At 35.7% G+C, this 15,145-nt stretch overlaps 1 protein-coding gene and 1 pseudogene across 1 annotated transcript in view; one reads left to right on the forward strand and one right to left on the reverse strand.

Annotated features, from left to right (window-relative positions):
• The window catches only part of MALRD1 (MAM and LDL receptor class A domain containing 1), an 807,963-nt gene that overhangs the window by 266,722 nt on the left and 526,096 nt on the right, over nucleotides 1-15,145 (reverse strand). The window lies entirely within an intron of this gene.
• LOC118021954 lies at nucleotides 929-4,394 on the forward strand (annotated as a pseudogene).

A 15,145-nucleotide genomic window follows, 5' to 3' on the forward strand; every position in this document is an offset into this window, starting at 1 on the left:
CTGTCTGCCTACTTGTGATCGTTCTCTCTCTGTCAAATAAATAAATAAAATCTTTAAAAATAAATAAATAAATAAAACAGAGGCATATTAATCTACTACAGTGTTTCCTAGAAGAAGTACTGATAAATCTGTTTTGGTGTTTTCAGAGACACCACTATTTAGGAGTGGCCTACTTGGTTCATTCCACCTCTCCTTTGCATGCACACAAAATCCTCAATATCTGATGGGGTCTGAACATTTTACAGAAATCCTGGGTTATAGCTCAGGATGCTCTCCCAATCTTCTATTCATATTCTGTAATTATTTAGATTGTACCTTCCTTCAAAGAGTGGAAATAATTTACATGGGAAAAGAGAAAAAAAGAAATGGAAGGAGGAATATGTGGGAGAAATCACTATCTCTGATGGGTATGACAAAGGGATTGTGAAGTGAGCCATGGTGGCAAAGTGATGATTCCCAAGATCATTAGGATTTCAAAAATCCTATTAATGTATTATTTTGGCTATCTAAAAAATTCTATTATGACTGATATATGAGCATCAACTACAACTTTTTCTATACCACACTCTTCAGTTATAAAGGAAAAAATAATTTTCTAAAAAACTTATGTATCTCCTCTGAATGTGTAAGGTTGGTTTTCATTGTTTGTTGCTCTTCTGGACCTAGCTCCTCCTGAGAATTAGATGTTTTAATAAATCATGATGACTGACACATTGCAAAGAAAGAGTAATAAATATATATTTGCTATATATATATAGCATTATAAATATATATACTTGCTATGTTATTATATATACGTACATATATGTTTATATTTATGGTCAGCCCCACATAACTAATATCTCAGGGTCCACTATTTTGTTCTCATAACAAATTAACAAGAATAACATGTCTGAAGCTTGTAATCAAAACTGTGGAATTGAGGGGAATGGCAGCCAGAATATCAAGCACCTGTTCCAACAGATTTATAGCATGCAACTGTGAAATACATAATTTACAGGTATTTTTTTTTTACCATAAGCTGAAGAAAAAGAGAAATATTTGAAAAAGGGATCCAAAAGAATTACATTTCCATAGGTTCTTGCTTTTAGGGCACTAATGTTGATAAATATGGCTGACATCTTGTTCTGCTGAGGGAGACACAATCAAGCAGTTCTTCCTTGGTTGAATTACAGAGAAAGCAGAGCCACATATCAGTTAATCCAAAATTAACTTTGCAAAACAACTAATGGTGTCTAGACAGATTTCTGAACAGCCTCCCCTGCCACCGCCAAAATATATGATAAATCTTTACACTCAGAGACTCCTGTAACTTTTGCCTTAAAGGGGATGGGAAATTCACACCTAATTAATGGAATTTCATATCTTTCTGATGACTAAAGAAGAGAAGCCTTTTTCAAGGTTAATCTTTAACTATCAGTGATGTCATAGTGATGTGGAATCAAAGGGATGATTAGTTAAATTAAAGATTAAAGTAGAGAGGGCATGTCTGACACATAGCAACATAACAGGCATGGATATTAATAAAGTCTGTCTTAATTTACAAACTTAACTCACTTTGCTGGTATTTTCCTATTAATCTACTTCTGAAGTTTCTAGAGCCACTCATTAACTATAACAAGCCCCCAAAGGGTTTTCAACAAATACCATCACAGAAGGTTGTGTGATCATTTTAATCAATAACATAAAAACTATTTCTTCAGTCTTACAACTGACCTTCTAGTGAAAAGGAGATTTGAATAATACGTCCATTATCATTTTATGTAGTAAGAAAAGAAAACGAGGGTGAATTCTTTTGAAAACCAACTGTGGACCAACCTAAAGGCAGGTGACTGTAGAATATCATTCTAATATATTTACTATCATTCCTCTTTTTTTTTTTTTAAGATTTTATTTATTTATTTGACAGAGAGAGATAGGGAGAGAAGGAACACAAGCAGGGAGAGTGTGAGAGGGAGAAACAGGCTTCCCGCCAAGCAGGGAGCCCGATGTGGGGCTCGATGTGGGGCTCAGTCCCAGGATCCTGGGATCATGACCCAAGCCGAAGGCAGACGCTTAACAGCTGAGCCACCCAGGTGCCCCATATCATTCCTCTTTCAATATAACATATCAAATCTTACCCCCATAATTATCAAAATTATGCATCCAAATGTAAAATGGAGATTTATTTACTTATTAGCTTATCTGTCCTTTCATTCATTTATTCCACAAACATTCGATGTTCACATGTACTATGTTAGATACCAGGAATAAAAAGGTGAAAAAAAAAGAGAGTCTCACCTGTGGAGGTAATAATCGAATATGCGAAAGTCAGAAAAATAAATTACTAGAAAAGTTACATAAATATAGATTTTATTTATTTTTCTGATATATATCAATATACATCAGAACAATTTTTTAAAAAAATAGTTATATGTCAATCTTATTTTTGTTCCACATACACTGTTGCTTTATTTACTTAATATTCTGATTTTCAATTCATTCTAAATTGAAAAAAATGAGAAACCTCTTAATATCAACTCATGACACTGCTACTGGCCAAGGACATATCTCTCGGATTCATTCATATGGATGTTAAACCATCAACAACCCAAGGCAATAGACATATGAAAAGTGACTGGCCACACTAATAATAGTAAAAATAGACATTAGTACAATGATAATTAATTTATAAAAATTGAAGGAATACTCTCTTCTTGTAATGTAACCATTTACCCAACTTTGAACTGATTTGCCACGTATTATGCATATTGATCCTTTATCTTATATACTGCATATTTGTTTTGGCAATGTATCTGCCCTCATACTTTACGTCAGTGTTTCCCTTTTGTGTCATGAAAAGAAAACCAGTAAGAAATACTAAAACTCTGCCCCCACCCCCAAAAGCAAAGGCCGAGCAGAGCCTAGACTTCAACCCAAATCCAGTACCCAGGGGCCCCAAGACCTCTCCTTCCAAGATTTTTTCAAAAGAAGGAAAATTAAGCGAATTTGTTACCAGAAGACATACCTTAAATAAATGGCTAATGGAGCTTCTTTAAGCATAAAGGAGATGATAAAAGAATGAATCTTAGAATATCAAGAAGGGATAAAAAAAAAAACAGCTAAAATATGAGTAAATACAATAAACTTTTCTTATACTCTCGAATTTATTTTTGATGGTTGAAGGAAAAATAGCATGTAATATGGTTCTCAATGTATGTAAAGCAAATAATTAAGGCATAAATATTATAAGTGTAAGAGAGTAAAGACATAAAGGAACGTAGTAAAGTTGCTACACTGGAGTTAAGTCTTAATGTTGCATTTTAATAGGTCACATTTTCATCCTCAATTTTTTTTTTTGTTTGTTTTTTTGGTCTTCTCATACATTCAGTCTCCCAAATGAAACTTAGAATAATTTAATAAATAGGTGAAATTTTAAATATTGAATTATTTTACCCTGAGATATCATTTATTTTTTGACTTGTTCAGGACTCTTCATGCCACTCACTAAAATTTTAGTCTTTTTTACCACCATATGAAAAACTCAGACGGAGAAGGTCACAGATGTGGCAGCTGTTAGGATGGGAAAGCTGACAACCATACCTGGAGGTCTGATATGTGCATCTGTAACTGTGCATGCAGCTAAAGAAGAACACAAAAAGCAGCTAGTAAAACCAGAGCAGCTCCCCATATATAATGCACCACCTCTGCAGTCTAAATATGTTGAGGAACAGCCTGGTTGTTTACAAATGGGCTTTGCACCCATCTGCACTACAACTGGTCATTATATTGGCTGGTGCAAGAGTGTTTATGTGTTTGTGAAAATGGAATAATGGATATGGTACAATCTGGAAAAGATGCGTATATCTATCTGAAGAATCCACCTCGAGATTTTCTCCCAAAACTTGGAGTGATTACAGTTTCAGGATTGGCAGGCTTGGTTTCAGCAAGAAAAGGTTCCAGGTTTAAGAAAATTGCTTATCCACTGGGACTGGCCACTTTAGGAGCAACTGTTTGCTACCCAGTTCAGCCATAATTGCAAAGGTAACTGGGAAAAAGGCATATACTACAAGCCAGCAAATTTATGAAGCAGTTAAATCATTGTGGACAAAAATCAACAAAAAAGAGTCATTTCCTAAACCTAAAGAAAAATCTAAGCTAGGAAATTCTGCTGAAATAGAAATACCTGCAAAAACAACTGACAGCCTGAAATACTCAGTGCCCTTGACAGAACTCAGCTCTGAAACAAAGACAAAATCAGAATCCACCTCAGGTGCTACACCACCTGATATATATATATAATATGTCCATGAAGAACAAAGTTTATGCTTGACCCCAAGCTCATGGATCACGGGCAGTCCCATCCAGAAGATGTGGATATGTACAGCACTGGAAGCTGAAATAGTCTGCGTAGAGAACTACGAGATGTGTGAAGTTGAAAACAGTGATGAAAAAATCATGTAAAGGGTAACTGTGACACAGAGAGTATAACCTCTTTTTTTTTAGGGTATAACTTTTAAACGAAGTTTTTCCCTCACATCTTCTAATGTAATGTACAGTTTGACCAATCATATAAGGGATTAAAACACAAACTGTGAATTTAATCCAAACAGTATTAAATGATTGATGAAGAGGCAGAAGTATTGGTATGCATTTAATGATTTTTAAGGGTATTTATTAAAAAACAAAAATAGAGTAAATATATAAACACTGATGAAATACATATGTGTATATATAAATATTTATACAGATACATATACATATTTACTTTAACTTTTTCAAATTAATTCAGCTAAATTAGAATGGTGTGCAGAAGAATGTGTTCCTCTTTTTTTTCATTCCCTGGAGCTGGAATAAAATATCCATATTTTATGACAAAAAAAATTAGTCTTTTTAATAAATAAGTTACATACTTATTATAACATTTATTTCTAGATATATGGCAATGTGTGTCACAGTGGTGAGTGGGAGACAGGCAAGGGCTGGCCTTCTGCCTTCCCTGAATCACCACAGAGAGCAACTCACATTACTATAGATGCATGAGTTCACAGGCCAAAATTATTAGGCTCCCAGAGGCCACATAACTATTAAAAGATGACAATAAACTCAATATATAACATCTAAAGGAGAATTTAAAAACAGATGAAATCAGAGTTTTAGCACTGGGTGTTGTATGGAAGTGCTGAATCAGTATATTGTACACCTGAAACTAATATTACACTGTATATTAACTAACTGAAACTTAATTAAAAACTTAAAAAATATATAAAAGATAAAAATAAAAGGCTTCATGCATACCTAAGAAGATAAGCAAAGATATAGCAATATAAAATAAAACAGGAAATCATGACAGTAATTAAATAGAAATATTGGGTAAGAAAAATATAATATGTCCATGAAGAACAAACAGGTATAAAAACAGCAGGATGGTTACAACTGAAGAATTAATGAATGAGTAGAAAGATCTGATTCCAGGCACCTGAGTGGCTCAGTCATTAAGCATCTGCCTTCGGCTCAAGTCATGATCCCAGGGTCCTGGGATCCAGCCCTGCATCGGGCTCCCTGCTCAGCGGGAAGCCTGCTTCTCCCTCTCCCACTCCCCCTGCTTGTGTTCCCTCTCTCGCTGTGTCTCTGTCAAGTAAATAAAATCTTTAAAAAAGAAAAAAAAAATCAATGTCCATGGGACGCCTGCGTAGCTCTGTCAGCTAAGCATCTTCCTTCAGCTCAGGTCATGATCCGAGGGTCCTGGGATCAAGTCCCACATCAGGCTCTTTGCTTAGTGTGGAGCCTGCTTCTCCCTCTGCCCCTCCCCCCACTCATGCTCTCCCTCTCTCTGACAAATAAATAAATAAAATCTTAAAAAAAAAGTCAATGTCCACATTATGACATTAGGAGATACCTGCAGTCTTAACATTAAAGTGGCTCAGAAACCCCCTGCCCAACCTCATTTCCTACCAGACTTCTCTTCCTCCTCCTGCTTCAACTGCACTCACTCTCTTGCAGTCCTTCAATAGCCCATTCTCCTTCCCTTCTTAGCACATTCATATGAAATGCTCTTTTTCTTTCCTCCTTTCATCTAGTTAATTCCCACTCATGTTTCAGTGGAATCATCCCTTCCTCATGCAGCCCCCATTGATCTACTCAACTCAATCATACCTCCATGCCACAGACTCTGAGAGCATTATGCAGTCTTCCTTCATAGCACTCACCACACTTGTAATTACATAAAGTCTTCACTAGTGTGATGACCAGATAAATATCTACCTCTCCCATTAGATACACAGAATGCAATGCTGGGCAAGATCTGATAAACAGTACCTAGCACAGTGCCTTGCATATAGTAAGTGCTTAATAGACAACCAGAAATGGACTGCATGTGTCTATGTAGACATATTTCTGTGAATAGGAAACAAAAGCACATTGTGCAACTAATACTAAATGAGTATGTAATTTATAGAATATCATCTGAAAATGTTCTTATTATAAAGCACCTAAAATATTTCAATTTCCTTTTCCAACTGCTGACAAAGCTCTAGAATAATTTGAATTTGGGGGAGGAAGAAAAAACTGTATCAGGAATGCAATTACTAGAATTACAGAAATGCAGTATTTAGTGTTAGGATTTTTTTCTTCCAGTATCACCTTAGAGAAGTGGACAGAACCTTCAGGGTGGGTTCTATCCTTACTCATATAGTATCACCTTACTTTGTTGTTGATAGTACCTTATACTTCTCATTTTTCAATATTATCTTATGTGAAACTTCAGTATTTGTTTATTGTCTGTCTTTCCTACCACAGTTTAAGGTCCATGAGGATGAGAGCTTTTTCCATCCTATTCACCTCTGGGTCTCCATGCCTAACACAGAGCTTGGCATAGTGTAGGTCCTACAAAAGCATGTGTTTAATGAATGAATGTATATTTAATTTCAACTTGGTGAATTAAGATGTTGTGTGGAATTACTAGTACAGCTGAAAATTGCCTCAAAGCTTCCCTGTAAAACTTCTATTTGATTTCAGATTCATTCTCTGATACAGGTAAAGACTAATTTTAATAGGTTTAAATTATATAACTTCGTTGTCATAAACATTTACAAACTCACCAAAAGGTATGTTCTCTAAAACAGTGAGTTACTATATTCACAGAGATAATTTTCCTAAGACATACTACAATTGTTCTAAATCTTAGGTGATATGAAAAGGAATAAGAATTATCCATAATAGGGGCGCCTGGGTGGCTCAGTCGTTAAGCGTCTGCCTTCGGCTCAGGTCACGATCCCAGAGTCCTGGGATCGAGCCCCGCATCGGGCTCCCTGCTCAGCGGGAGGCCTGCTTCTCCCTCTCCCACTCCCCCTGCTTGTGTTCCCTCTCTCGCTGTGTCTCTCTCTGTCAAATAAATAAATAAAATCTTAAAAAAAAAAAAAAGAATTATCCATAATAAGGAATAGGCCATAGAGCTGAAAAAGTTAGACTCAGAATGATTCTTGCAAGGTCTTTATTATACTCTTCATAGACAAAGCTCACTAACCCAATTAAAATTCCCAATCTATGATATTCAAGGTGATTTCCTACTTAGTGGTTGATGGCTGGTTTCTACTGTCTTTCACACTACATTTGGTTCCTGAAGGAGAAAAACATTCATACAGTTGAACATAGAAGAACAATGGGAAAAAATATAAATGAGGAGTCCTTAGGAAGCATCTGACAGGAAGAGGAGACAGCAAGGTCTGGAGCAAAAATGTCAGTCATGAATGATTGTATCTGTCCCTTGGCACACTGCTGTTCATGAGAGTTGACAATGATTCAATGAAAACAGAAGAGCAGCATTTTATGACAAAATTATTGGACATAACTCAGTTTGCTGTCTTCCTTGAGGGGTGGGGAATAATGACAGAGAAAATAAAACAAATATATGTGTGTAAAACAGCAAATGTGTACTAATGAAGAGCAAACTTCAAGCTAAGATCCTTGTACAAATTTTTCTTCCCAAAGGGACACCAGTATACATTGTTTATAAAACGTGAATAAAAAATCTTTCAGTAGAATGTTAAAAGTAATATTCTCAATTCAAATTCCTCTAAATATCGATACTCTCTAATAAACACAAAATACAATGTATAAAGGTGCTACTACTCAGGAACGTATATATATTATATATATAAAGAATGGGAGAATTTTCTTGCTTGAATAAATCACTGGATTCCCCAAAACAGGAATAATGTTTGGTATTTAACAGACAAGTCAAAAATACCCAAACTTTTATTCTCAAAGTAGATTAATGAAATAAAAAGATACATTGAAAAAGATTACAAACTTAAGATATGAAAACAAAGATGAAAGACCATACAAGTATAAGAATTAAGTCAATGACACAAGAGATAAGACTAGCCATTAATTCACACAGGATAGGAATTAAATAAGATAAACAATGGTTTATTAATTAAAGATTAAAACCCCAACATGATAAATGAATTTATCATTTTTCTACTTATTTAACCCATATAGTGAGCATTGACTCTAAGTCAGGCATCCTTCCATTTGCTGATAAAATGTTATAATGATAGAAATAAAACTTCAGGGTTGTTTTTTTTTTGCATAAACTCAAAGGAGGCATGCTTAAATTGCTAACTACATTTTAATATTCCCTGATGCATGTGAGGACAAGTAATGAAATCTGAATAGACATGATTCACATGAATGCTGTATTTTAATTTCAATCAAGTATTAGGATTCTCTTATATATCATTAATTCAGCTGAGTATCGAGAAGAAAAATAAGTTATGGTTTAAATGGCTCACAAATCAAAGGGAAGAAAAACACCATATATATCACACTTCAGTGTGAGCAAATTCCATTATATTATGGAAAATGGTACAGTGCTTTGGTGGGGTTGCAGTGAGATGAAGCATCTGTGTGAAATTAGCAAGGTACATTAAAGGATGTAGCATTGGAATTGGGCCTTGAAAACTCAGCAAGAGACCACCAAGTACATAAAGTATATGAGAACAGTCCAAGCAAAGAATACCACATGATTAAAGGCTCTGGCATATAGAAGTGTTTGAATATTTTGGGTCCTGATGCAATTAGAATATCAAAAGTGAGTTAAAGACTGAAGAGTCAAGATTAGACATATAGACCAAGGCCATGTTATGGAAAGTGTCTTTAATGTCATTGTGAGAATTTAAGACCCAGTCCTATGGCCAATGGGAAGCCACTGGTAGCTGTTAAGTAATGGAGTAAACCAATGAGATTGCTTTCTTGGTAGCCTGAAACTAAGAACGAGAAATCATACAAAGACTGCTGAAAATATGAAGGTAAAATGTATAGGATCGAGTTCAGAAAATTTAGGGCTACCACATTTATCAGAAGAAGCACATGCTTAGAGATCAGGTTCTGGATACAGATCAACTTTGGAATTTTAGTTATGTCCCTAACTAGTGTATGACTTTGGGCAGGTCTGCCCCTTTACTTTGGCCTCTCCTTCCTTAGCTGTAAAGTGACTACGACCGCAATACTCATTCACAGTCTGTTATTTCAACCCTTTGTGATCAAAATGTGTTTTTTAATTCAGAATTTTTCAGATTTTGGGAAGACATTACAGTACACATATCCTATTTTAGGTGTATATCCAGTGAGTTTGTACTATCGATTCCATAATTATATAAGTACTTCCAAAGTAAAATATGATTATTTATGTTCAGTGGAATCAATAAAGACTAAAAAATAGCTTCTTCTCAGTTTGTGTCAGGTCTTGATGTCAAATGAGTAAAAAACATTGTTTTTAATTTTCACAGCTTTTTAGATTTTGAATTTAAAATTGGGTAGGGAAGCATGGACCTATAGCACCCAATATATAAGATTGAAATGATTAAAAAAGATAATATAGGTAAAGAATTTTGAAGATCACCTAGCACATGGGAAACAATCCTCTGAGGATGGGGATGGGTGTGGTGGGCATAATGGAGAAGAAGAGGCAGAGATTAGGAGAATAAGGAGGTCTTGGGGTCACCATGAGATAGAAAAGAATGTTTAGTACTTTGAGAAATAAAATTATAGAAGGTAGTAATCAGAGATTAGAATTTCAGAGTTAAAGAATGCAGAATTAGTGCAATTTCAGGTAAAGAAATACCTTTTGAGCAGTTGGCTGGCTGGGAAGTTTGAAGAGAGGGGAAAAGAGGAAGGAGATAAACATATACCTGTATTTCATAAAGAAGGGATACCTTTGATAAAATTCACCAAATATGGAGCCTGCAGTGAATGCTAGCTAAATCTTTTAGAGATGACCCATTCACATCCAGATTACCAAAGCCTCTCTCCCCACCTCATGCCTTCCATGAGACTTGGATGTATACATACACACACATAGACATGCACCTACAAAATATGAGAGCCATACTAAGGTTTACTGTAATGTCTTCCCAAAATCTGAATGAAGGCAGTAAGGGAAAGTGATGTGGGGTCAGACTCTTTATTCTGTCCACAAGGTGGGGACGTTGATCTAGAACAGTTGACAATGGTCAGAGATTCTGGACAGGTGGTGAGAAAGAGGTCAAGCATTTACAGCTCCTGATGTTTCTAGTTCAGAAAATTATTGCACGTGATTTGATATTTGGTCTGCTTGTATATGTATGCATGCAGTTATATTTAGTGTGTATATATAGAGAGTATATATTTAGTGTATATATATATATATATACATATATATATATTTAGTATATTTAGTATATGTGTGTGTGTGTGTGTGCATGTGTGCAGGTATGTATGCATCTTATTGGGATGAATTCCTTCATGGGAAATTCCATGTCTTATTTCTGTGTTCCTCTATCAAAGATGCCATGTAAAGTATCTCCTATACAGAAGATGCTCAATAAATTATAAAATAATTGAACCTTTTATTTGCTTTCTTATATGTATATACTATATATGAATTATAATAATATTAACATAGTAATAGCTATAATTATTCTGGGGTCTTAGATACAGTCTTATAATGCTAAAAACAACTCTGAAAAATACCTATTATTAATTCACTTTATAAATAAGAAAACACAGTCTCAGTAGTTATGAAACTTGAAGCTGAGAACACACAGCAAGCAATTTAAGGGCAGAGCAGAGACTGAACTCAGATTTGTCTGAATCTAATGCCCATGCTTCTTGCTGCCTACTACCTGGAGCTAGAGAGCTCAGCTAACAAGAGGCCATCTGTAAGACATGGTTTATGCCCCTGCTAGGCCAAATGTGTTCTTTCTCTTTAAAAGGAGAACAATGCTCACTCTATAATTTATTATCTAGACATTTTAACTGCTGAAATGCTAGAATAAGAACTATAAATGAAAGTTTGATTTGGTTTGGCCTTTCAATTCAATATATATATATTAAATTGAATATATGTATACATACACACACATAGACATGCACACACAAAATATGAGAGCCATACTAAGGTTTAATATCATAAAAGAGCTGTGTGCATCCTTTAAAGTCTTGGGCAACATCACTGAGACCCAAATGCCCATTAGTGGTGGGTTAATTACTCAGCAATAAATGGCAAGAAATTTACTAGGGAAGAATACTATGTGTAAGGAATAATTATTGCATTTATTTACCCTGTTTTTTTCCAGAGATTAGAAATGGAGATGCTAGAGTATAACATGATAAAACTAAGTGATAATATTGTGGTTAAGAAAAAACTTATGGTACAAATTAAGCAGATCCTAGTACACTGACCTAGATGTCGGCCACTGACATTCCTCGTGGCCACATTAATTAGTGAAAAGCTGCAAATAGACAAACACACACACACACACACACACTGAAAAGAGGAACGTAATTAGAAAAGTATTAAGTGAATATATTAAAAGAATAAAAATGATAGAAAGTTCTATCCATAAATTTGAGATGCCAACGTTTCTTCTCATTGAAAATTCCAAAACTACCCATGGGCTTAGCAGAAAAATGAGTGATGCCTTCCATGAGACTTGGATGCTTTTTCTTGGTATTTCCCACCCCTTAAACCACATGGTTGGTGACAGAGAAACTACAATCTCTCAATATATTCAAATATGACTCAAGTATATTTATTTTGAGCTCAATGGAGTGTAACAGAAATAACCCAGTTCTTTACTAATTAGACATGTTTTTAACCACCATGACCCTCCCTTTCTTTATGTGAAAAATGAAAACTGTCATATTTACTCTGTCTTTTGTGAGAATCAGAGATTGAGCATTTAAAGCTGCTAACACAATGCCTGGCGTGTAGGACACACGAACATTTTACCAGTATCTTCATGCATGAATATTTAACATTATTAGTAGTACATTAAAAATTAAATAATAATTATTTAAACAACGTCATCCCTCATCCAGTGAGGGATTTCTTTCCAGTGAGATGTTTGGGGAGAGAGATGAAGAAAAATAAAAATGAGAAAAACAAATAAATATAAATATGTAAATATGAGATACATAGATCTCTTCAGTCTCAAGGATTAGATTAGTGCCCCAGCATTCCTGTGGGAGGGGAGACTCAGGAATGAGTTGGTACCTGGCACTCAAAGGACACTCTAGGGACAAAACGGTTACCCCGCCATCATCCTACTGCATGATGCCCTGGACCACAGACCACAGAGGTCTGCACATTTGTCCTGTCAAGAAGTAGAGCCAAATGTCTGCTGGAGATCTTTTCCCTCTTACTTCCTTCTGCAGTTCTAATCATCTCAGGAGCATGCATGCAGCTCTTTTAATACAAGAGACAGAAGAGGCACAGGGTCGTTTGCCTCTGCTCATGCTTGCAGTTCACTATAGCCCGCTAAGAACAGTCATAACCTCCCTCTGATGGCACATTCACTGGGATCCAGTGAAAACATATATATGTGTAGGCAGGTATACACATACCTGTACACACAGACATGTGTATGTATATCTACTATGCCATGTTTATATACACCTGTGTGTATGCATCTACTGCCATTACACACACATACATATGTCCACCAGAACATTTTCCATGCTACTGCTCCCCAAGAGCCATTCTCTTTTAAGGGAGAAATCATGAATAACAGGTGAAGACCAAACTGAGTTGAAATCAAAATAAGCCACCAAGATTCTATTATGGAGGCTAAGACTGGTATTTTTAAGGACCAATAAAAAGAGTGGGAGTTTACACTGTCATTTAACAGCTGTCTTAGGGCAGATCACCATTGTCTTGGAAAACCACTCTGGCGGATGAAGAAAGGGAAGACATAGCTCCTAATCAACTTTTAATGATGTGATTAATATACAATTACAATATTTTAAAAGACAAAGCCCAAAGTAATTCATGTCAACCATTAATATCTTTTTGGAAAGTGGCCCCCCGGTTCCAACCCTACCCTCTTCCCCTTTGTTGCATTTTTCTTTCCTTTTTTTTTTTTTTCCCACTCCTGGAATCTCTTGATATCCAGTTTTAAAGAGCCACCCATTTTCACCTACAGCCCCCAAATTTTCTGGTATCTGATGCTAATCTGTTTGCTGGAATCTGTTGCTAAGCAAACTCAGCTCAGATTTTTATCACTTTTGGACAACAGCCATTTCAAGACTTAGCATGAACTCATGATTTTTAGGGCAAATGTTAATACTTAATACCAAACACAACTGAAGGAGTTTCTGAATACAAAATCAGGTAAGAGTGAATTGTCCATTTCACAAAAGCAACAAATCCATTTCTATAATATTTTAATTGTATACTGATGACTTTAGCTTTGATTTTTGAAATGTCCCTGTAAAGAGGCAGATCTCGTAGTAATGTATGTTTGTGTGAAGGACAATCAGTAATATCTCTTTAGTACTGCTTGAGCTGAAATCAGTTAAGATTACAGTAAGGAACAATTGGCATAATTCCAGAAATATGAGCTGGATTTCCACACTCTTGGTTCAATTCATCTAATTAAACATATATTTCAAACACACTGGCTTTTTCTTTGCTCTATTTTAGACTCTACACGTTATATCAATCTCTTGACTGGTTTCATTTATATTTTTACATGTCATCCCTAATTAGATCAATGCTTCACATAAATGATTCACATGACATAATCATCTCCTTTCGTTCTTGTGATATTTGTCAGCCGCTTCCTATGTCACACTGTGTTCACTGGTAGGATGGCTGTCCTTATGCTGATTGAAATCAGATTCCCTGCTGCGTCCTGGCCTTCATGAATAGCAGAAGGAAGTGCTTCAGGGTGACATGCAGCTGCCAATTATACAAGTCTCCTTTCAGCTTTGTCAATAGTTAGGTTCTGGGCATCACGTGCGGAAGGAACACATAACCTTCCTTCCATGGCCCCAATCCATTGATTTCTCCTCTCTTCCACCTTGGCAGCAGGGTCAGTTGGTTGTCTCATGTCTTTATATAGATGACGACCTGCCATGGGGTCTCTCAATACTCTGGTATTTTTCTGTGGGTACTCAAAGCGACACCTGTCCTACATTACATGCAGGCAGGACACTAATGATTTAATGCATTTAGTCTAAACCCTGATATCATTTGCATACAGTACTTCATTCAGTGGTGTTTGTTTTTGGTCATTTTTGTTTCATATTAACTTTAAAGCCTAATATTACTAAATCATGGTCATTTGAGTTAAAATAGACTACCTTAAAGATAGTAAAAATAATTATTATGATATTTGTTCATAGAGTTGTAGTAAAGTTCTGTCTCCAAAGAAACAGATTTGGAGTAAAACTTAGTAAATAGGATTGCATTTTACCATGGAATGGCAAGAGTACAAAATAGGTAGACCTACGCTTTTTGGAACAATATAAACAATTACCACCTTATAAAATCTACTAGGCCAGATTTAGCTGAACCTCATATAGCAATCACTAGGCTTCACAAAACTTCTTCAATTGGAATAAGCACATTATTTTCTGGCTGAATCTCTCATTCTTTCTACCCTAAGGGGCCTCTTCCAACCTGACAGCATAACCCAGCAGCCATCGAATATAGAGTGAGCGCTGCAAAGGCTGGAGAAGCCCATCTGGGACCTCACTGCTTAGGAGAAGATTAGTTATGATCATGACAAGTGAGGGAAGAGCCTGGTTAATGATGGAATTGCCCTAAAGTGGAATGAGAAAGAAGAGTGCAAACCCAAACTACTTCTCTTGGGGGTATCCTTGAAGCACAAGAGTGAAG

The sequence above is a fragment of the Mirounga leonina genome, unplaced genomic scaffold (assembly GCF_011800145.1).
Source record: "Mirounga leonina isolate KUSES-001 unplaced genomic scaffold, KU_Mleo_1.0 Mir_175, whole genome shotgun sequence".
In the NCBI taxonomy this organism is placed as follows: Eukaryota; Metazoa; Chordata; class Mammalia; order Carnivora; family Phocidae; genus Mirounga; species Mirounga leonina.